A 25,062-nucleotide genomic window follows, 5' to 3' on the forward strand; every position below is an offset into this window, starting at 1 on the left:
CCTCCCTTCCTCCCTCCCTCTCTCCCTCCCTCCCTCCCTCCCTCCCTCCCTTCCTTCCTTCCTTCCTGCAATCAGAATTAAGTGACAGTCAGTAAGTATCTGAGGCTGGATTTGAGCTTGGGTCCTCCTGACTCCAAGACTGGTGCTCTAGCCACTGTATTGCCTAACTGCCCCATCACATCTTCATTTTCTTAATGAACTGAGGCATAAAGTCATTATCAGCAACAAAAGTATGTGCAAAATGTTGGACAGATTAAGCTAGGAGATAAGGGAGGCGAGGGGGTGCTTACAACCTATGACAGATGTCACCAAGGCAGGCACACATACCAAGGGAGGGGACGCCACTTAACAAATACATTAAATTAATAAGCCAACATTTTGTGGGGGTGGTAAGGGAAAAGGAAGTCGTGGGAGCTGGGTATTTAGACAAAGGCAGGGAGCAGAGGGAGGTCACTGACTATTTCCTCTCTGATTAGTCAGGGAGGGATTTATGGATGTGGAGGATGAGGGAAAAGGTGATTTTTTTTGAGGTAGGAATAAGTTGATGGAAATGTGCAAGCATCCATTGTGGGGCAGGGAAGGGAGGCTGCATGGGACAGCAGACCCAGGTTCAAATGTTGCCTATAATATTCATTGCTTGTATAGCCTCGGTCAAATCATTTAACCTCCCATATCATAATAACTGCAGTAATATTACCCCCGCTTCATAAATAAGGATAACAGATAGTAAGTGACTTGCCCAGGGGTCACACAGCTAGTAAATGTCTGAGATCACATTTGAACTCAAGTCTTCCTGACTCTGGATCTAATAGTCTCTCCATGGTGCCTCCTAGCACCTACTACAGGCAAAGCTAGGCTCGAGGAGTGGCCTCACTAGGAATCCATGTCCTGCACTCTGTCCACCATACCAGAGGCCCAACTCTCAAGGAAGAGCTGGGCTCTACCGTGTTTCCCCGATAATAAGACCTATCCCGAAAATAAGCCCTCCCCTTACTGTGTAAGATTCCTTAAAATAAGCCCTCCCCCGAAAATAAGCCCTATTGAGATTGCTACTGTAGTGAAGGTGATCCCCTGCACTACACGCTACATTACGGTACCCTCTGTATGCACTGTCCCCCCTCCCCCCCCGTGAAACGCACGCCGCGCTCTGAGCTGCATCCAATCAGAGCTGCAGCAATGAGCGCATCATCCTGTTCTTTATTGAATTCATTATTGAATAAAGGTACATTTTTTTGTTCACATTTACCTGTTTATTAAAATTGCTGTCAATGTTCATTAAAATAAGCCCTCCCCTGAAAATAAGCCCTCTGGTGTTTTTCTGTCCAAAAAAAATAATAAGACAGTGTCTTATTATCGGGGAAACACGGTAGGAGTGACCTTGCTAGGACTCCATGTCCAGCACTCTATCCACCATACCAGAGGCCCAACTCTCAAAAGGCAACATTTTTGAGAACCACAAGAGATGACATAGGCCTTGAAACTCTGAGAAATCGGTTCTGCCAACTTAGCCAACTTGCACTGGATAGGAGATTTTCCTTTTTTTTTTCAGTCTTGTCTCTTTCATTATAAAATTAAAACAAAATTGTGCCTGTAGTTAAACTGTGGTCATCACTTAGAGCATATAGCCACAAAGGCCATGGGAAGGCAGGTGAGGTTGCTTTGTAGGTAGAAGTTTGCCCTTTCTCCACTGTAATGTTTAATAAATGATTGTTGACTGATTGATTGATATGGGAAGCAATGGTCCTGGGAAATGCTAACAATGTGATTTAAAAAATAATAGAAACTTCAATATAAAAGGAAAAATTATCTAGGTCAGGGTTTTTTTTTTTTTAACCTGGGGCCTGTGAACTTGCATGTATGTTTTTAAAATTTATATAACTGTATTTCAGTAGAATAGGTTTTCTTTGTAATTCTATGTGTTTTGTTTTATGCATTTAAAAACACTGTTCTGAGAAGGAATTAATTGGCTTCACTATACACATATATATGTATATATTTATGAATGTATATACATATACACAAAGAAGTCCAGGACCCAAAAAAGAATTCAGAACCACTGTTCTAGATTTAGGGCATTTCTAAGGAGAAGACTTGAAGGAAGGATTGAGATAACTTGATGAAAAGGATTCTGAATGACTGTTTGGAAGTGGCAACCTAGGGATCCTAGGGAAGTGAGGGAGTGGGAGGTGGCACCTGAAGGCAAAAGATGAAAATCTGGATCCTGACCAACAATATGAGCCACATGCACAAGTAACTCCAGGACCCTTAGGGCCAAGGGAAGGAAGCCATAGTCAGCACAACAGGCAAAGAAGAATTAACTTTGGAAGGGGGTGGTTCTGGACAGGAAGGGGAACATCTAGGCAATGGTGGGAGGAGGGCCTAGAGATGGGGGTGGAAGATGAAGAAGGAGGTAATCGGACATTAGATGGGAAGGCATGGGTCAAAACAATGAGTGGAATGGGATGACAGAGGAAGTTAGAGGAGGGATCAGTGTTCACAGGCAAGTGAGGAATGCCGCTTAGCCTCCAAGACAAAGAAAATAGAGACCTGACAGGGCAGTGGAGGAGAGCTGGATTGGTAGTCAAGAGACCTGAGTTGGCATCTGACTAAGCAAATCACTTAACATCCCCTAACCTCCCATCTAAGCTCTGAAGATTCAATGAATAAGTATTTTATTTTATTTTTTGCTTTTTGGAGGGCAATTGGGGTTAAGTGATTTGCCCAAGGTCCCACGGCTAGTTTTTGTGTTAAGTGTCTGAGGTCGGATTTGACCTCAGGTCCTCCCGACTCCAGAGCTGGTGCTCTATTCACTGCACCACCTAGCCACCCCATGAATAAGTATTTTAAAAGGACTTGGGATAAAAAGGTGACTGTGATGAGCACAGTGGCATACATTTCTGCAGACACAAAAAGACTCAATCAATCAACTAGCATTTATTAATTCCTATTATGAGTCGGGCACTGAAGGTTATATGAATACAAAGAATGAAACAATCCCTTCTCTCAGAGAGCTTACTTTCTAATGGAGAAGCTATCAAGTGCAACCATAAATAATCACAAAGAGAATAAAGACCAGGTTGTTTGGGAGGGAGGGATGAAGATCATTTTGTTTGGCCACTTTTTGAGCTGTTCTGAAGGAAGGGAAAGAAAGGAAGAGGAGAGTCAGAGTGGTCATAGATAAACAAAAGGCAAGGGAAAGAGAAATTTGTGCTGAGTAAAGACTAACTTGGTTCTGGGTTCTAGTCCTGATTTTATCACTATGCTGCTGGTTCACCTTGAACAAGTCTTTCCTTTCTCTGTCCCTCAGTTTCCTCACCTGTAAAAATGAAGGGGTTTGCTTATATGCTTGCTAACGTCCTCTAGAACTAACCTTCCATGGGACTATAGATGGGAAAAATGGCACACCTGATGTACATTTTTCTATGCCCACAGTGAAACAGGAAAGACAAGTCATACACACAAGTAACATTTCCAGTGTTTGTGAAATCCCTCTTGTATGCTAGACTTTTCATTTTAATTCAGATATTGTGAGGTGGTAGCACGCAGGGCTATGCTTTAAACCAGGGGTTCTTAACCTGGGATCCATGTGTAGACAGATTTCAGAAGGAATGTCTGTAGACTCAGATGAAAATAAAATGACATCTTTATTTTCATTAACCTCTAATTGAAATTTATTATTTTGTCTAATTATTTAAAAACATGATTCTGAGAAGGGGTCTGCAGGCTTCATCCAGCTTCATGGACAAGGCCTCGACCCAAATAAGGTTAAATACCCTAGTATGAAATTAAGAATTGACTAGAGGTTTAATTTTTTTAACTTTTGAAGTCATATACATTTGAGTTTGCTGGGCATGGCAAGAGTTTCAGATTTATTTAAAGTTAAAAGAAAAAAAACAACTCTGTATTTCTCATCTCCAAAATGACATAAGGATTTCCTGAGAATTCTTTAAATGTGTCAATTAGATGTCATTCATTTTAAGAATGAAAATCTGAAGCCAAGGAGGATATTTTTTCTCTTGGAAATTTATGAGCACATGAAATTACTAGGGGCTAAAGGGAGAGTCTGTACATAACTTTCAGTTAAAATGTTTAGAGACAGTGATAATTAATGAGTAAGGGCAGGAAAAAACTCTTTTGTGTAAAGACAGGTGACTATTAAAAATGTAAACCATTTAACTGCCTGACAAGCAAGGGCAGGGCCAGTTCTCTGTAAGAAAGAGCCCAACATGAATTTGAAATGTTTCCGGTTGGTTATTCTGTGGCAGTGAAGGTGCTTTTGCAATGGTCAGAAGTCTTAAAAGTACAAAATGTCCATTCTCATATAGAAGGACAAAATGGATAGCCATGCTCAAAAGTGAGTTTTTTAATTCATGATTTTCTGTATTTTGGATGTAACTTAAATTGTATTAAACTGATCCAAGTCAATTGCCAAGAAAAAGAAATGCCCACCGGAGCTTGTTAGATACAATACAACTTTGTAAAAATATCCCTGAGAATAAAAAAAATATCAATTTGTTGGTTCTGTTCATGGGGAAGGAATATTTTAGGTTGTATAGGAGAGAGAGAACCAGACTTGGAGTCAGGAAGACCTGGGTTCAAATCCAATCTCTGACATCTATTAGCTGGGTGACACTTGGGAAGTCACTTAACTTCTCCCAGCCTCAGTTTCCCCATAGGGAAAATCATAGCACCTACCTTCTAGGGCTTCTGTATAGATCAAATGAGAAAATATCTGTAAAGTATTTTTCAAACCTTCAACTGCCATAGAAATGTTCATTATTCTTGTTCTTCATAGTAAGAATTGGGAGCAAGTACAGAAGACATCTAGTCCAACGACCTCATGAAATGTTTACTGATGTAAGATGAGGAAACAAGCTCAGAAATAAAGTGACCTCCCCAAGGTCACACAGGGACATGATTTGAACTCAGGGCCTGGGCTTCCAAGTGCTGCACATTGTGAGGCTCTGACATCACCAAGTATGTCATACATTGGAGCCTTTAAGATTGGAATGGACCTTAGGGTTCATAGAATTAGAGCTGGATGAGACAAAGAGGTCATGTACTCCAGCAACCCCATTTTATAGATGAGAAAACTGAGGCCCAGAGATGGGGTGACTTTCCCAAAGTCACAAAGGTAGTAAACAGAAGTGTGATTTGAACCTAGGTCATCTTATTCCAGACTCATGGCTCTCTCCCCTGTACTGCCTGGTTCACAGAAGCCTGAGCAGAAAGGATGTCACTAACCCTACAGAAATGACCATGTAGAAGCCTGTATCTCAGTAATTAGTCTAATCCAAGAGAATTCAAGTAACCAATAATAAGAATCCCTTGTATTCAACCATGCTTTACAGTTTACAAAGTCCTACCCCAGTCCTTCATCTCACTAGATTCTTACCACAACCCCCACATATAATACCCATTTTACAGATGAGGAAATTGAAACACAAAGCAGATTAGCTTAGTGTGGCTAGTTAGAAGCAGAGGTAAGGACTTGAATCAAGGTTTATCCTCACCCCACCCACCCTTTTTCTCCCTTCCAGGAATTCTGTTTAGGGTAAAAAATTCCATAAAGTTCCAGATTTTAAAATCAGGTTCAGGCAACACAATGAATTGTAATATTCAATTCAAGTCTTTCCCTCCTTTCCCCACACCTCGTGCTTATCAATTTAGATAATTCAGACAAATATGAGGGTGGTGGATTTTGTTTTTTGTTTTTTTTGTTTTTTGCCTAAGCTAGACCAGTTATGCCTCATGACTTCAAGATTCCCCAGTGGCTGAGACTTCCCTTTACCAATCATGGGAGATTACTTAGCTTTTTTATTTCAGTTGAGCATGGTACTTTGTTTTCCCAGTAAAGCAAGAACATCTCAGAATTCTAAAGTGGCAGAAGAGACCATAGGAGCCATCTATTATACTCCTCTACCAGACAGATTAGGTCCAGGAATGCATGAATTTTGCTTGGGTAAATGACGTCAGGAATACTGATTCACTTCCCCAACATTATCCTAACAATGGGAGTCTAATGAAATAAATATGCCAACTCTACATTTTTCCAGTGGTGGTAGGTCCTACAGATGTTCACAATTTTCACCATGCCTCTTACTTAAGCATCCTCTGGGATAGGGAGAAAACACACACACACAGACACACACACACACACACAATTGTAATAATTTACAATTCATCAGGGTTAAAGAGCCAAAGAAACTGAGCTGTCTCCCAGTGACAGTGTCATGGTGTGTGCTCACAAGGGACACATGCTAGAAAAGGGGGCAGCTTATTCTAAAGAGTCTTACCTTGAGCAGGGAGACGCTGGACAGCAGCTCTTCAGCCCTGGCTGGTTCCTGTCTCACCTTCTCCTTTGAAGCCAGAAAGTTCAGTACTTTGTGCCTGAAACTCAGCTGCGATAGAACCAAGATAATTATTGGTCTGAATCATCTCTGGGGCGGTTTTTTTAAGCCTCTTTCAAAATACAATAAATAATTACTTCATTGCAATTAAGCAATGACAGTATGCATGCAAAGCTATACTCTGACTGACTGAACAGACAATACTACCTTTCTAATCATCTCCCTGGAAAACACACATGCATCTTTTCGCCAGGCCAATTACTAGCAGGCTTCCAGTATTTTGAATATAGGGAGTCTTAGATGACACTGATTACTATAGATGGAAAATGGGGTCAGAGGATCTGAGTTCAAATCTTGACTCTGCTACTTATAAATGATTTAACTTCTTGGGACTAGTTTGTTTATCTGAGAAACCAGTTTTAGATTAAATGATGTCTAAGGTTTCTTGTAGCTTTAGACCTAGATGGGGTTTCTTTACTGGGCAGGCCAGTAGTTCTTCTGGTTAGGGCACTGGTGCTGGGTGATTCAGAAACTCTTATGTATTTAACTACAGTATCATCTTTATGCAAATGACCTCCCAATCTACATTATCTGACTCTCAGCTCTTTCCCAAGCCCTAGCCTCATATCTCCAGTTGACTGTCAATCATCTCTACCTGGATTTCTGTCTTAGGAGGCTGATCTGAGTGGCTGAAAGGACTAAAGTGCTTCCCAGATAAAGTTCCACCTCCTACCAGAAGCCTTTCCTAATCCCCCTTAATGACGATGCCTTTCCTCTGTGGATTATCTCTGATTTATCCTGTATATACCTTATTTGTATATAACTGTGTATCTGTGTCTCTTTCTCTTACTTTTCAAGAGCGGAGACTAACAAAAACTCACTATTTGACAAAAACTGCTGGGAAAACTGGAAAACAATATGGCAAAAACCAGGTATAGACCAACATCTTATACCATATACCAAGAGAAGGCCAAAATGGATGCATGATTTAGACATAAAGGGTGATACCATAAACAAATTAGGAGAGCAAGGGGGGCAGCTAGGTGGCACAGTGAATAGAGCACCGGCCCTGGAGTCAGGAGGTCCTGAGTTCAAATCCAGCCTCAGACACTTAACACAAAAACTAGCTGTGTGACCTTGGGCAAGTCACTTAACCCCAATTGACTTCCAAAAACCAAAATTAAATAAAATAAAAGGAGAGCAAGGAATAGTTTACCTGTCAGATCTATGGGAAAGGGAAGAATTTATAGCCAAACAAGAGATAGAGAGCATGGATAATTTTCATTATGTTAAATAAAAGTTTTTGAACAAACAAAACCAATGCAGCCAAGATTAGAAGGAAAGCAGAAAGTTGGTAATTTTTCTTTTTACAGCAAGTGTCTCTGATAAAGACCTTATTTTTCAACTATGTGTGGAACTAAATCAAATTTATGAGAATGCAAGTCATTCTCCAATTGATAGTCAAAGGATATCAACAGGCAGTTTTCAAACTAAGAAGTCAAAGCTATCTCTAGTCATATAAAAATGCTCTAAATCACTGTTGATTAGAGAGATGCAAATTAAAACATCTCTAAGGTACTACCTCATACCTAATATGACAAAAAAGGAAAATGGTAAATGTTGGAGGGGATATGTGAAGATTAGGACACTAATGCATTGATGGTAGAGCTATGAGTTAATCCAACCCTTCTGGAGAGTAATTTGGAACTATGCCCAAAGGGCTATAAAACTGTGTATACCCTTTGATACAACAGTACCATTATTAAGTCTGTATCCCAAAGAAATAATAAAAAAGGGAAAAGGACCTATTTGTACAAAAATATTTATAGCAGCTCTTTTTGTGGTGGCAAAGGATTGGAAATTGAGGGGATGCCCAGTGATTGGGGAATTTGAACAAGTTGTGGTATATGAATGTAATGGAATAGCATTGTGCTTTAAGAAATGACAAGCAGGAATCTCTCAGAAAACCCTGGAAAGACTTACATGAACTGATTCAAAATGAAATGAGCAGGGAGTCAAGATGGTGGAGTAGAAACAGAACCTCTGCAGGGCTCCAGCTCTCACCACCTCCAATCCATGTAAAAGGGGACTCTGAATAAACTTTGGAGCTACAGAACCCACAAAATGACACAGAGAAGCTAACCTCCCGCTAAGGACAGCAAGGCAGGCTGGCAGGAAGTGGCCAGTGCAGTGCTCTGGGAGCCCACCCTAGTCCCACTAGAGCCAGAAGTCTTAGCCTCAGGGCTGCCACAGCCATCCACTGGCTGGAGGGACTCCAGATCACCAGCAGCTGTGACGATCCAGAATTATCAACACATAGATGCTAAGGACAAAGTGAGAGGTCAGTGCAGTATAGACTTGCCCCCTGGGGCAAGAAGCCGCTGAGGGCTGCAGCACAGCTGTGGCCACATGGCAGCTTCAGCTCCTGGCCTGCAGATTGTAGGGGGACCAAGCAACTACGGTCTAGGATGGAGGTCCTGGGGTGTGCGACCAGCTTGCCAGAGCATGTGGAGACCTCAGAGAGGGTACCCAACTAATACTTCTGGCAGCTGAGAAAACCTCAGCCTTTGGTATGAAGCTCCCCTGTCTGGTAGCAGAGTCCTACTGTGCCCAAAAGCCCCAAAATCAAGTAATTAGTGGCAACATGATCAGGCAAAGGAAGCAAAGCAGACAGAAGATTCCAACATTAGACTCCTATTTTGGGGACAAAAAGGATCAAAGCATGGAATAGGAGAAAGACAGTGAAGTCAGAACTCCTGTACCAAAAGCTTCAAAGGAAAATATGAACTGGTTACAGGCCATTAGAAGATCTTAAGAAGCAGATAAGAGAAGTGGAGGAAAAATTGGGAAGAGAAACGAGAACGATGCAAGAAAATTATGAAATGAGAGTCAACAACATGACTGAGGAAAATAACACCTTAAAAAACAGACTAACTCAAATGGCAAAAAAGGCTCAAAAAGGCAATGAGGAGAAGAATGCTTTAAAAAGCCGAATTTGCCAGATGGAAAAAGAATCTGAAAAGCTCACTGAGGAAAATCATTCCTTCAGAATTAGATTGGAATAAATGGAGCTAATGACTTTATGAGAAATCAAGATGCTGTTAGACAGATCCAAACAAATGAAAGAATAGAAGGCAATGTGAAATATTTCATTTGAAAAACCACTGACCTGGAAAATAGATCCAGGAGAGATAATTTAAAAATTATTGGACTACCTGAAAGCCATGATCAAAGTAAGAACCTAGAAATCATCCTCCAAGAAATTCTCAAGGAAAACTGCCCTGACATTTTAGAACCAGAGGGCAAAATAGAGGTTGAAGGAATACACCGATCACCTCCTGAAAAAGATCCCAAAAAGAAAACTCCTAGGAATATTATAGCCAGGTTCCGGAATTCCCAGATCAAGGAGAGAATATTACAAGCATCCAGGAAGAAACAATTTGAGTATTGCGGAAACACAAGCAGGATAACTCAGAACCTGGCAGCTTCTACCCTGAGGGATCGAAGGGCTTGGAATATGATATTCTGGAGGGCAAAGGAGCTGGGATTAAAACCAAGAATCACCTACCCAGTAAAACTGAATATCATGTTTCAGGGGGAAATATGGTCATTCAGTGGAATAGAGGGCTTTCAAGCATTCTTGATGAAAAACCCAGAGTTGAATAGAAAATTTGACATTCAGATACAAGAAGCAAGAGAAGCATGAGAAGGTAAACAGGGAAAAGAAATCATAAGGAACTTATAAAAGTTGAACTATTAACATTACTACATGGAAAAATGATAATTGTAACTGATGAAACTTTTCTCAGTATGAAAATAGATGAAGGGAATATATATATATATATGTCTATATATGAAGGTATATGGGCATATGAATACATATGTGAATGTGTGTATATATGTTTACAGGTAGACATAGATAGAGGGCACAGGACCAATTTAATGGCAAGGGATGATACTTAAAAGGGGAAATTAAGAGGTGAGAGAGGAATATAATGAGAGGAGATGGGGAGAGACAGAATGTGGTAAACTATCTCATATAGAAGAGGCAAGGGAAAATGGTTACAATGGAGGGGAAGAATAGTGAGGCAAAAGGGAATGGGTCAACCTTATTCTCATTGAATTTGGCTTGGGGAGGGAATGAAATACACACTAAATAGGGTATCTCACCCTCCAGGAGAGTAGTGGAGGAAGGGGATGAGAGGGGGGATGATGGAAGGGAGGGAAGGTTGGGGGGGGAGGGAAGTTGGAAGCACCCACTTTTGAAAAGGGATTAGATCAAAGTAGAGAACAGAACAAGTGGGAGGTGGGATAGGAGGGAGGGAAATATAGTCAGTCTTTTACAATATATCTACTATGTTATTGTTTTGCATTAGCTATACATGTACAACCTATACTGAACTGCTTATCTTCCCAGTAAGGGTGGGTGACAAGGGAGGAAGGGAATGAATCTGGAATTCAAAATTTTAAAATCAAATGTTTAAAAAAAAAATATATATATTATTAATACTATTTTACATGTCATTGGGAAATAAGATATACAGGCACTGGGGCATAGAGATCCACTGGAAAAGTCGAAGGGGGTATGGGAGAAGATATGGGAGAGAGCAGATTGGAGGAGGGGGTATCCTGTGGGACTGATATTTTGGGGTGGTGGGTAGGGGAAAAATGGGGAGAAAATTTGTAACTCAAAATGTGGCAGAAATGAATGATGTAAATCAGAAGTTAATAAAGCATTTGAAAAATGAAAAAAAAAAATGAAATGAGCAGAACCAGGGGAATATTGTACACAGTAACAGCAATATTGTAATGATGATCAACTGTGAATGATTTAGTTATTCTTAGCAATACAATGATCCAAGAAATGCTGTCTACTTCTGGAGAAAGGACTAATGGAGTCTGAATACAGATTGAAACGTTTTTTTTTCCCCACTTTATTTTTTATGGGTTTTTTGTTTGTGTCTTCTTTTACAACACAACTAACATGAAAATCTGTTTTGTATGATTGTACATGTATAACCTATATCAAATTGCTTAGTATCTTAGAGATGAGGGAGGGGAAGGTGGGAGGGACAGAATTTAGAACTCAAACATTTTAAAAATGAATATTCAAATTGTTTTTACATGTAATTTGGAAAAATAAAATATTATTAAGAAAGCTAAAAAAAAAAGATCAGGCACGATCTTTTGGCTTTCTCTATATCTCCATTGTATTAACATAGTGTTGGCACATATTAGGCTCTTAATATTAGGATATGGAACATATTAGGCTCCTGGACTGACTGACACAAGCAGAGGGTATAAAAAGTAGGTTTCCTCAGCTTGTAAGGGTGCATATCATTGTCAAACACAGAGCAATATATTTGATACAAGGGTTTTATTTTCCTTTTTTTTTTCCAGTAGGGCAGGGGAAGAGGAAAGAAATACTTTTTAATTTAAAAAATCCAAACTCAAAAAATAAAATAAATTAAATTAAAATAAAACAGCAAGAATATAAGTAGGCAAAGGCCTCTGGCTGGCTTGTGCTCAGTGTTTTTCATATGCCAGTGGAGATGCCAGAGGTCATGACATCAGAGCAAAGCCTCCCACTGTGCATAAAACAAAGATACCTTTGTGCTCTATCTGCCTACATCTCAGCCCTACTGTCCAGTAACATTCCCTAGTTCCCATGTGACTTGAAACGCTGTTGGTATCACAGGGCCTGTTCAAGACTCACATAATGGGCAGAGGCTCTGGCCATGGCCTACCAGTATCCCCCCACAAAAGGCCTACTAGGCCTTTTGAAATGGGAATGGTCAAAAAAAGTTCAGTATCTTTCTCCCCAAATCACCTACTTTCTCCTAACTTTCCTATGTCTACTTGAGAGAAATGATTATCAGTAACCAATGATTTGTGAAGACCCACTGTTCCCCCCTTTTTCTTTTGGGGGGGGCAGTTGGGGTTAAGTGACTTGCCCAAGGTCACACGGCTAGTTTTTGTGTTAAGTGTCTGAGGTCAAATTTGAACTCAAGTCCTCCTGACTCCAGGGCCGGTGTTCTATTCACTGGGCCACCTAGCTGCTCCCCCCACTTTTTCTATAGTTCTTATTTCAAAGTTCAGTCTCTTGAAGGACATTATTGATAATGAGATTGGAAACAATCTTGTTCAGACCTCACCCAGGTGAGGAAGTCCCCAGTTCTCTACTCAGGTTTGGAAGGGGATACATTATTTGAATAGAATGCCCAAAGCTGGGGGTAACTTTGAAGTAAATGACATAATCAAAGTTTATTAGAATAGATCCAGCCCCTCATTGTAATATTCAATCTCTCATTAATTATTAACCAATCAGAGTTGATTGCCACCCTCAGGAACACCCCTCTTGGAAAGGCATATAAATTATGAACCTGTCTCCATGATTGTTCTTGGCATTTGAGAGTACCACTGCCCTTTTATTAAAAGTACTAGCATTATTACTAAAATTATTAATAACCCAGATATTATGCCTCATGAATTTTTTCTTCATGGTTATAATCACCAGGTTCATGACCTCATAGTCATCTTCAAATTTTGATTGTCTCTCTCCTCCCCACATTCAATCAATCACCCATTCTTATGGGTTTTGTCCCTGTCACATCTCTCATATCCTTTCTTTTTACTCCACAATCTCCCTAGTCCAGGCACTCACTATCTTACTATTTTGTGGACTAATGTAATGTTCTCCTTGCCTCGGATCTTTCCCCACTCCCATCTATCCTTCCCAAAGAGCTTCAGTGACTCCCTACTGTCTTGGGGCTAAAAAACAGGAACTCCTTTCTCTGGCACTTAAAGTCCTCTTCAATCTGTTTTTAGCCTGTTTTTCCAGGCTGATTACCCATCATTCTTTTTCTTATGCACATATTATATCCTTCCCATTAGAATGGAAATTTCTTGAGGGAAGGGACTAGGTCATTTTTGTCTTTGTCTCTCTAGTGCCCAGCAAAGTACCCTGGAATACAGTTGATGCTTAACCAATGCTTATGGATCGTGTTATTAACCACCAAAAAAATATGCACCTTAAACGTCTTCTGGGCTCTGGGTAGAATTAGCTATGAAACATGAAACATGACATCTAGGCCTTATCTGCAGGGGATGTGACCACAGATAGCACTATCATTTAATTATTTATAAGGGACCAAACCTCTCTAGAATTTTTAATAAGGACTGTCACAATATTCCTTGGGGGTGAATTCTCTGGGCTCGTCAATTATTGTGTAACTTCTCCACTCCAGGATTTCTTTAATGCCATTAGAGATAGGTGAGTATTTGATTTCATTGGGTGTCTTCACTGAGTCAGCATAAGCACAGGGCACTTGGTTTTGTCAGTTCTGTTCAGTCTAATCCAGCACCTATTTATTACGCACACACTATGTAACAGGATAGAAGAGGAAAATGGCCAAGACCAGGATTTATCTCAGCCTCCTTCCAAGAGATGGCCATAGCTCCAAAGACAGAGGTGTAATTAACTTCAGTTGGATTTCCTGTTCTATGATGAATGAATGAACTAATGAAAATTAAGCAATCAATAATCATTTATTAAATGGCTTATTTATTAAATGCCAGACACTGGGCAAGGTACCCTTTTAGTCCCTCAGTTTCCTCATATATAAAATGGTAGTTAAAGCCTTCCAGTGTTGTGGTGAGAACCAGATCAGGTGACCTATTTGCAAGTCTTAAAGCACTATATACATTCTAGCTTTTAAATTGGTCAATCCACAAAGAATCATCGAATTGGAGATTTGACAAGGCCATCAGCAGCCATCTAATCCAGCTCACATATTAAAGGAATCCTCTCTGAGAAGAAATTGGGCAAACTTTTGACAATGTTTTAGATTCACTGGGAGGTTGGGAGGAAAATTTAACAAGGAAAGTTTTCACCCAAGGAGAAGCAGGTTTGGTGGAGCATTTGGTGATTAATCTTTGCTAATAGAAACTAGAAAGTAAGATGAATGATTTCATGCACTAATTGTTGACAATGCATTTAGTCCCAGTGTTACGCAGGTACACCTTTAATTAAAACATCAAAACAACAGTGTAAATACAGTGATAATTGTATATGAAACTTAAAAAGATGCTCAAAATAAACAGAGTAGGTAGGTCTTTATTATCCTAGTCCTGAGAATAGTAAGATTTCTCTGAATGGAAGATAGCTGTTTGACATGATGTGTTGAAAAGAGTATGAGCTTCAGTTTGGAGACAAATTTGAGTTCTCACTATGAGTCTAACTTGCTTTATGATCTTGGCTGGGCAAGTCACTTAGAATCACTGTACCTCAGTTTCCTTATATTTAAATGGGAATAATAATAACAACAATTTGCATTTTATATCTTATTGCGCTGCTGTAAGGAATTCCCTTTGCAGTCCCAAAGTGTTACTGAAAAATGGGCTCTTAGATTATTTTCTCTGGGAGAATTTTTTCCTTTTCTTTTGAAATTGGCTATGTCTGTCTCACTTAGACAATTGTTTATGGAGCCCATGCCAACACCAATCAACAAGGAAGTTTTAGCCTGCTTTGTTCTCAGACCTGGAGTACTTGGAGCCTGCCCATCCCCTACGTCCTGACCATTGGAGCTCATGTTGACTCTTGCCATCACCCCTGGAATTTGATGGAACTCTGGAAGAGAAAATGAGACTGATGATTTTGTGAAGGCCTGCCTCACTTTCATCAATTCACCCAGGAGTCAGGACTGAGGTCATCGGTCCTCTTCGAAAACGAGGACAAACAAACGAAGGAGCAGCTCCCGTCAATCCCTGAGTGGGAATTGCTTGGGAGGGGAGTTGGGGTGGCAAGAACAGCCTGATTCTGATTGGCTTTCAAATCAAATGTGCAAGGTTCAAATCCTGCCCTTAATACTTATTAGGAGTGTAACTTTGGGCAAGTGAGGAGAGGTTCCCTCCCTGGTTATGTGTTCTTCTATGGCTATTCTACCAATAGCTTAGACTCTCCTGATCATTGGGGAAGACTTGCTTCATGGGAGACTCCAAAGAAGCAGCAGGGTCACCTTCCCCTCTCTGCCCCTGGTCCAGGACAGACCACAATCACTTTGGAGCTGCCTAACTCCAGAAACAAATGCTTCTTCCACCAGGAAGCCCTTCTTTCTGCCCTATTTCCACCCCCCTCATCCTCCCTCTTCCTTGTGAGGGAGGGACTCACAGAATCTCCATTTGGCAAAAGTCTAAGCTGTCTTTTGTCATCTCAAGGATTGCCATAAATTTATTAAGGCATGATCAGCACAAAATTAATTGCAATGTGTGGCAGCCTCATGTAACAAGTAGGCACTATTGAAAGGAAGGAAGTGTTCTATTGAGAGGAAGGAAGGGCACTTCCTTGGTAGACTTGGTAAAACCCCAAGTATTTGATGGGTAAGATATTCACAAAAATTTTCACCTAGATTTAGACTAGTTTGTTCACAATGGCAACCACTTATTTTGAAGTGAAAAAATCACTGAGGTGATCCTTAGACGTGAAAATGTAGAAACAACAGCTGGCTTCCATGTGCATGTGTATCATACCTGCATACTATTTCCATCTTACTTCCATCCTTGTCTTGAATCTTGCAGACTGGACTCTCCACTCAGGGAAGGTAAGACAAGCAAAGAGAGAAAGTGAAGAGTGATGGTAAGTATTCACGAGTACACACCCCATCCTACCACTCTACCCATCCAAGATCGGTGTCGGTGCATTTCTCTTTCTCGCCCTCAGTACAAAACCTCATAGCCCCTAACATCGAAGGGCCAGGCTATCATTTCCTGTATAGACACACCCTTTTCAGAGTCCCTGTGACAGACGAGGCCAAAGACTCATCCTACCTGTTCTGCCCCACAGAACAGGTTTTTACACGTCCTCTTGTGCCATCCTTGTAAGAGTGAGTATGTCCTTGTAATCGACATATACTCAGCCTGAAGTTATGTCAGCTAAGTATGAGGCGGTCTTTGTTTCCTGAAACCTCGAATTTGGCCAACACACTGCTACTTACTAACTGTACAGCCATGGACAATTTATCTTCATGATCTTTCATTTCCCCCATGTATAAACAGAAGGGGCTGGAATAAGTGATTTCCAAGATGCCTTAGAGTGGGTTGTAGAATTTCTGAGTTTTGAAGAATCTCAGAGATCATCTGATCCAGAAGTGGGGACCTGAGGCCTTGAGGCCGCATGTGGCCCTCTAATTCCTCAAGTGTGGCCCTTTGACTGAATTTATTCCAAGGCAGGTAGTTCCAGTTATGTTTAGCTCTAACCATTGGATGACTTTTCCTTAAAAGGAGCTGAGACCTACTGCTTTGCAACATCCATCCCATTACTCTTGTTGTGTCCTCAGGTAAAACAAATCCCATCCCTCTGCTATGTGATGACCTCCCACATACAGTAAGACGGCTATTATAGGATAAAAGGATAGTGAAATTCAGATTCTTCAACCTGGAGAAGAGAAAGTTAAGGAGAATAAAATGATGAAATGAATCAACTTTACCATGCAGGAAAGAAACAAGCATTTATTAAGCATCCCTCCCACAACAACCCCGGGAAGTAGGTGCTGTTATGATCCCCATTTTATAGTTCAGGAAACTGAGGCAGACAGAGGTAAAGTGGTTTATTCAGGGTCACACAGCTAGTAAGGATTATCTACAGTCAGATTTGAACTCAGGTCTTCCTGACTCCAGGTCCACTAAGTCACCCATCTGCCTTTGTAGGAGTTCACACCAAGGAAAAGGAAAAGTTTCTTCGAGCAATCTATCTCCGTGTCTAGAAGCACTTGGTTTGGATCAGAAAAATGCAATTAGTCCTCTTCATTGTGAATATGTTTGGGGAGGGAAAGGGGGAGGAAAGAGAAGATTGAGGGAGCTTTTCATTGTCCTTCCTAAAGTGTGGCCTTTAGAACTGACCACAGTATTCCAAATGTGGCCTAAGGAATCCTTTAGATCAGGGGTTCTTAACCTGGAGCCTGTGGATAGATCTCAGGGGGCAGGAGATATCGTCTGGGAAAATGGCGCCATCTTTGTCTTAACTCATCTTCGGTTTCCTTTGTGATCTTACTGATTTTGTTTTACATATTTAAAGACATTATTCTGAGAAGGGCTCTATAAGTTTTGCCAGATTGACAAAAGGGGATCCGTGATATATAAAAAGGCAAAGACTCCACCAACTTGCTCTGGCTTACTAACTGTGCTGTGATTGCACTAAGCCCCAGAAAACCATGGATCATTGAAATACAAGTACATTCCAAAACTCCATTTAAGGAAAATAAAATGAAGAATGGTTTATTATACAGACGCAGTATGGTGGGCAGTCTGTTGAATTAGTCCATAGGTTCATCCATCTTACACTGTAGAGTTGATGAGCCAGGCCCACAAGTCAGTAGGATGAAGAGTAGGGGGTGGACTATAAGGGAAAAATCACATAGTACTTTCAAGTATCATAAGAGCTGTATGTGAAAGAGGAATTAGATATTTTTTCTTTGGCTCCAGAGCTAGGAACAATGGATCGAAATTATAAAAACAAAGCAAAACAAATTTTGGTTTAATGTCAGGGAAAAAGCCTCAACCTCTCAATCAACAAACATTTGTTACATTCCTACTGTGTGGCAGGTGCCATAGGCATCACATGGTGGTTATTATTTGTCCTTCACTCTCCAAAAGGACCAATGACATCAGGAAGGTGATGTCTTGACTTGCTAGTGAATTGGATTTAAGTGAGGGAGGGCTGTGCAAAGTCATTGGCCTCACTTTCTCCTCTAGAACCAGCCAAGTCCAGTGGCCAGACATAGGTCAGAATGACTTGGCAATGGCCCGGGATGCAGTGAGAAACCATGGCCTTTTAAGCTGAGGTCTTGCCCAGGCCTCAATGTAAAGAATGAAATAATTCCTACTCTCAAGGAGCTTCTTTTCCTACTGATGAGAGCTGGTCCTAGGGAGGTAGAGGGTTCAACTCTCGCCTCTTTAAGCAAAGTCTATGTGATCACCACAGATCAGGGAATTTTTGTCCCAGGTGGTCTCTGAGGTCCCTTTCAATTCTAGGATTATAAGCTGCAACTTGTCAGTATGAAAACCAAGGTGTGGCCTTCATGGATAACTCTCTCCCATCATGGCCGTTCTCTCTTTAGAACCCCTATAGTATTCACTCTTAGATTCTTGGAGTTTTCTTTGTAATTTTCTTTTTAAAAATGAATTTATTAATTAGTCTTTAGTATAAATTTATCAATCATCAAGGCACATGAACATTTCAATATAGAAATAAGAACAGAAACATTTTAATATCTAAAAAAAGGAACAGAAAAGAGGCTTGTGTATGGCCCAGTGAACTTTTGTTAAGAATTTTCCTGGAAATCACTTTTTAAAAAATTCCTCCAGACTCATGAGTTTTCCTGGAAAGAACCATTAATTTATGATATAAATTTAGAATTCAGCCCTTCCAGATACTTCAGAAGGCTCTTGGCCAACTTCTGAAGCCCTGATTTTAGCGTGCGGTATTCTTTGTAGGCTATTTCAAGTTTGTGTTGATCTTCAATCATGAATTGGCCTTCGAGGCTCTCAAAGACTATTTTGTCTCAACACAAGCAAGATAATGTCATGAACAGTGACTCTCAGTCCTCTGAGAAATGCTCTGAAGCCATAAGAAAAGAGCCTGACCCAAAGCTCATCCAACCTTCAGGGTTAAGAATGAGGCTCTTGTGTGATACACAAATCAGGCATTTCTGAAACTGGGCTGAGTGGAGCAGTGATGACGTTGGAGCGTGTGAAGGTTTCCATTTTACTTCTTGAAATAAACTGGACCTGACTGGGCTGGTCCCCTAGTGCCAAAGTGAAACGACATGAAATACTTGTAATGCCTCTAACAGTTAACAAGAGGTCTCCTTAGCCATAGTCTTGGAAGGATGTTCAGAGCAGGGAAGAAAGGATATTTGTCCAGGATAAAGTGCCGACGCCCTTAAGCTGGGCTTCCCAGCTTGTTATTACTCTATGGCCCAAAGGAAGCATCTGGGAGAGTCTCCCAGTCCCCCTTGGCCTGCCCCTTTTTGCACCCCACTTACTAATAACTTTAACCTCAGTCCCTGGAGCCAATTCTCAAGGACAGTTTCAATACCTTTGGAGGAAAAATTATTCCTTTCTGTTCTTCCAAGATAGTGATTTCATTTGTGTGGGTGATCTCTTCACCCACAATCCCCTCTGTGATCCTGTAGATGGCCTTGAAGAATGACTATGGTCAGAAAACTCATCACTCAGGAAAGCATCCTGATGATTATACAATTCTAGGTCCGGAGTGAAAAGAAATCGCAGAGACCAAGTCCAATCTCATCATTTTACAGACAAGGAAACTGAGGTAGGTCATAGGATCCTAGATCAACTGGATGGGAGCTTAGAGGTTATCCCACCTACTCCCCTCATTTTATGGGCCCAGAGGGATGAAGTGACTTTCCTAGGGTGACACAGTGTCAGAGGGAAGATTTGAACTTACATCCCCTGACCCCAGAACCCAGTTCCAGGTGGGTACTTGGACAACAGATATATAATTTATCACTGAGTTTGTACTCAGAATATTTTCATTCGCTAGAACCCGCCACCGCTGCTTGGGTTGCAATGGAAGGTCCTTCAAGGCCCCAGGGTCATGTCCTTGTCATGATGTTACATTAGGGAGAGATGGTAATTAAGGATAATATATGGGATTATATGGTAAGTGAATGGAGATGCAGCAGGGAATAGTGGATAAAGTGCTGGCCCTGGAGTCAAGGAAGACCCAAGTTCAAATCTGACCTCAAACACTTACCGCTGTGTAATCCTGGGCAAGCAATTTCTCTGTGCCTTGGTTTCCTCATCTGTAAAATGAGGGGGTTTGATGAGATGGCCTTTAAGTAAGCTCCAAACAGAGCTGTATGAAAAATTCAGAAAAGAAGAGACCACTAAATAATGGAGGAATCAGTGAAGGATCTTATAGCAGCAGTGACCCAGAGGCTAAGCTTGACTTGTAAGAAAAGAAGGGCTTCAACAGGCCCAGACGTGGAGGATGAGAGACAGTGTGCACCTGGACAAGACTAGGAACGGGAGGTGCTGCTTGGTCTTCACAACCACCCTGGGAGAGAAGTGCTGTTATTATCCCCAATTTACAGTTGGGGAAACTGAGGCAGAGGCTAAATGCCTTTTCCAGGGTTACATAACCAGTAAGTGTCTCAGGCTGTATTTGAGCTCAGGTCTTGTTAACTCCAGGCCTGGTGCTATATTCCTACACTGGCCATGTCCAAAGAGGTGTTTGTCTTTCTGCCCCCTGTGTCCATCACCTCTCTATCAGGAGGTGAGTGGCAGAATTCATCATCCATCCTCTAGAATCAAGGGTTAGCAATGGAGTTGATCAAGCCATTCAAAGTTGTTTGTCTTTACAATGTTGCTATTGTGTAAAATGTTCTACTAGTCCTCACTTCACTTTGCGTCAGTTCATACAAGTCTTCCTGGGCTTCTCCGAAACCATCCCCTTCACCATTTCTTAGAGCATGACATATTCCCTCACATCCATATGCCACCTTTTGTTCAGCTATCCCCTAATTAATGGGGCTCCTGTTAGATTCCAGTTCTTTGCCCTTATAATGAGGGCTGCTGTAGATGGCCAACCTCTCAATTCACTCTTCAGAATCTTTTCCTTCTTAGCTTTTCTCCTGAACCACTTTTCCCCTCTTGCCTAGGATCTTTGACTCAATTTTGTAAGCAAAAAGGGAGAGGGTCTTCTTTGAGCCCTTTCCTATTTTCCTAAAACAGGGAGACCATTTTGCATTCAACATACACACAATTGTTAAGTGCCCCTAGAAGGAAGACAAATTTGACACTGTCTTGTAGAAGCATGGATCCTAGAGACCATAAAATTCCATCCTATCCCTTCATTTCATTTTATTTTACTTTTGAGGGCTGTCAAGCGGTTACGTACAACTTCCCTCCCCTTCTTAAATATATCCTGAATTCAATCTGTTACGTCCAAAGCTGGTTTGCTCATCTAAACCTCTTGCTTTACAGATGGGGAAACTAAGGCCCAGAGAAGGGAGGCATTTACCCCATTAAGTTGGAGTGATTAAGCTGGAATTAGAACCCAGATCCATCACTGAACCATTTTGGAATAGTTTTATTCTTAATTTCCATATTTCCTGGCTCTCAAATGAAGTCATAACCCTCAGTAACCAGCTTCGATTTCCCCTTAAAACTTTCTATTAGCTGCACTTTGCAGTAAAGTCTGACTTAGAGCCAGGGAGGCCTGTGTTCAAATTTTGCCCTGGAGCCAGAAAGATCTGACTTCAAATTTGACTGTAGACATTTACAGTTTGTGTGATCTTGGGCAAGTCATTTCACCTCTGTCTGTCTCAGTTTCTTCATTTGTAGAATTGGGACAATCATAGCACCTACCTCCAGAGTTGTTGTGAGATCATGTGGACTAATATTTGTAAAGCACTTTGCAAACCTTCAAACATTACACAAAGGCTAGCTACTATTATTTCTCTCCCCCCTACTTAATAGTATTTTATTTTTTCCAATTACATATAAAGATTATTTTCACATTTATTTTTTTTTAAATTTTTTAAAGCAATCGGGGTTAATTAACTTGCTCAAGGTTACATGGCCAGGTGTTTCTGGGTGGGTGCTAAGTGTCGGAGCCCGGATTTGATCCCCAGGTCATCCTGACACTGGAGCAGGTGCTCTTACTCTCTGTGCTACCTGGCCGCCCCCAACATTCATTTTTATAAGATTTTGAGTTCCAAATTTTTCCCCCTCCCTCCTTCTCCTCTCTCCTCCCCAAGATGGCAAGCAATCTGATATAGGCTATACATGTACAATCACATTAAATGTGTTTCCACATTAGTCATGTTGTGAAAGAAGAATTAGAACACAAGGGAAAAACTATTATTTCTTCCAAGTGGCACAGTAGATAGAAGATAGAATGAGACAATATTCTTAAAGCACCATGTGATGGCTATTATTCCTTCTTAGGAGAGAGGAGAGTCTGAGCAAAGACAATAACCCAGAGAGGGATTTCTTATAGGACTCTGAAGTATGTACAGGGGGCAGGGTGGCATTTATCCTACCTTAAGTCAAGGTAATGTCTAATCTGCAGGGTGTAGTGAGTGTCCTGTTCTCCAATGGGATCTTCTCACTCTTCTTTAAGTCAGACTACTTTGTAGCTGAAGGAAAAGAAGCCTTTGGTGCAAAGTCAATGGAAGACTGGTTCCTGCTGGAAATAGGAATTGGTTATACTAGTCCACAGAAACAGGATGTGCCTGAATCCTACCTCAAAGTTAGCTCTAAAGGCTGTGAATCAGCCGGGAATCTTTTTGTTGTCCCCAAGTGATAAAAGGTCAAAGGATATGAACAGGCATTTCCCAAAGGAAGAAATCAAAGCTGACAATAGGCATATGAAACAATGCTCTAAATCATGATTGATCAGAGAAATGCTAATGAAAACAACTCTGAGGTACCACCTCATACCCATCAGATTGGCTAATATGACAGAAAAGGAAAATTATAGATTCTGGAGGGGGCCCAAATGCACTATTGGGGGAGATGTGAATTTGTCCAACCATTCTGGAGAATGATTTGGAACTATGTCCAAAGGGCTATAAAAATTGTGCATAGCCTTTGACCCAGTAATACCACTGTATCCCAAAGAGATGGAAGAGAAGGGAAAAGGTCTTATATGTGTAAACAATATTTCTAGCAGCTCTTTGTGGTGGCAAAGAATTGGAAACTGAGGGGATGTTCATCAGTTTGGGAATGGTTGAACAAGTAGTATTGTAAGAAACTATGAAGAGGATGGTTTCAGAAAAACCTGCAAAGACGTATATGAATTGATGCAAAGTGAAGTGAGCAGAACCAGGAGAATGTTGTACACTGTAACAACAATATTGTAAAGATAGTCAAGTGTGAACGATTTAGCAATTTTGATTAGTGCAATGATCCGCCTCAACTCCAGAAGACTCAGATGTAAAATGCTATTTACTTCCAGAGAGAGAACTGATAAACTTGGAGTACAGATCGAAGAATATATTTTTCTTTCTCTCTTTTTCTTTCCTGGAACATAGCTAATGTGGAAATAGGTTTTGCATGTCTTCATGTGTATAGTAGGCATCGTATTTCTTGCCTTCTCAAAGGATATGGGATGGAGTTGAGGGAAAGAGAGAATTTGTAACTGAAAATACAAATTTTTTAAAAAGTTACCTTTGACAGTGCTTATCTGAATGATCTGAGTAGAAGAACCTGATTTGTTCCTCTGGGATTTATTCTTTGAACTGATATTTAAGGTTAAGTCCTGAGACACTCGTAAGCAGTGGGGAAAACACTGGCTTTGTATTTGGAAGACCTGGATTTGAACCTGACTCTGCCTCTTATTAGCTCTGACCTTCATTGTCATTCAATTTCCCTGGGCCTCAGTTTCCTTATGTGTAAAATTAGTGGGGACAGAGGTAATGGTAGATGTTCCCTAAGGTTACTTTGAGCTCTAGATTCCATGTGATGATGACAGAATGGTACCCAGACTAATTTTGGAATGTCATGGAATGTTAATGACATTTTCATATGTATGTCGTGCTTTACAAATCCATTTCATTTGATATTCACAACAATCCAGTGGAATAAGTAGAGGCTGAAGAAATGGAGGCTCTGAGAAGTTAGTTGACTTGCCCAAGGTCATACAAACAAGTTGAAAAGGAAAAACTTCAACACCAGTTGTCAGATTCAAGTCTTGTCCAGCATGTCACCATTCCACCTCCTTAGGCTTTGGGGGAAAGAAGTAAGAAGGGGGAGGATTTTGAAGTGAAGTTGCTTATCAGTTATTGTGCATGTGTAGTTAATTTTTCTGAATGTCAAATTTATGTGCATTTTTAACTTCCAAATTCAGTTCCTCCTTAACTGCAAAATGGGGATAATAATAACACCTACCTTCTAGGGTTGTTGAAAGGATCAAATGAGCTAATATTTGCAAAATAGCTTAGCATAGAGCCTGGCCCATAGTGGGCATGATATAAACAATCGCTACTATTACTATTATGCTTATTTTTATCAATAATTTATAATGTAATAATAAAATATAAGTTTACACTATAATATAAATCTATATAATACATAAATATAAAATATAATGGAATAACATTTTAATAATGTAATTAATAATATTAATGTAATATATTGTTATTATAGCTCCAAATTACGCTCTCCTCTTTACCCTGTACCTGTGCATTTATTTCTAAGTGGAATCAAGGAGAGCATTGAAAAAGTGGACAATGCAGGTATTGCCACCTGTAGGTAGAAATTTTATTACAATAGTTTTTACTCTAATTTAGATACAGGACAACATAAAATGTACAGAGAAATCTTATTACAGCAACTAGATCACCATTCTTTACTTCGTTACCTTAATTTTTAAACAAAATTTGTTCTGAATTTAGCAAATACCAAAAAAGGACACTTTTGTATGTGAAGATTTGAGAAAGGATTATATGTGAAACCTTCTTTTGGTATGTAATCATATGTTACTTCCTTTTTTTTTTTTAAGCAATCGGGGTTAAGCGACTTGCTCAAGGTCACACGGCCAGGTGTTTCTGGGTGGGTGCTGAGTGTCTGAGCCAGGATTTGATCCCAGGTCATCCCAACACTGGAGCCGGTGCCCTTACTCGCTGAGCCCCCTGGCTGCCCCTAAGCAATCGGGGTTAAGTGACTTGCTCAAGGTCACACGGCC

The 25,062-nt window shown here is 40.6% G+C and overlaps 2 protein-coding genes across 4 annotated transcripts in view; both read right to left on the reverse strand.

Annotated features, from left to right (window-relative positions):
• Positions 1-6,428, reverse strand: part of BPIFC (BPI fold containing family C) — a 36,712-nt gene extending 30,284 nt beyond the window's left edge. The window contains exon 1 of one of the 3 annotated variants that reach the window (XM_069082022.1): positions 6,297-6,428. The gene's annotated coding sequence lies outside the window, so the exon portion shown is untranslated. The remainder of the gene's footprint in view (positions 1-6,296) is intronic. The other 2 variants (XM_069082020.1, XM_069082021.1) reach the window with 2 other exon arrangements.
• RTCB (RNA 2',3'-cyclic phosphate and 5'-OH ligase) overlaps positions 1-25,062 on the reverse strand; it is a 300,226-nt gene that overhangs the window by 51,528 nt on the left and 223,636 nt on the right. The window lies entirely within an intron of this gene.

Source organism: Petaurus breviceps, unplaced genomic scaffold, assembly GCF_028583685.1.
Source record: "Petaurus breviceps papuanus isolate PSGF00001 unplaced genomic scaffold, PetGlider_PUasm1.0 156, whole genome shotgun sequence".
In the NCBI taxonomy this organism is placed as follows: Eukaryota; Metazoa; Chordata; class Mammalia; order Diprotodontia; family Petauridae; genus Petaurus; species Petaurus breviceps.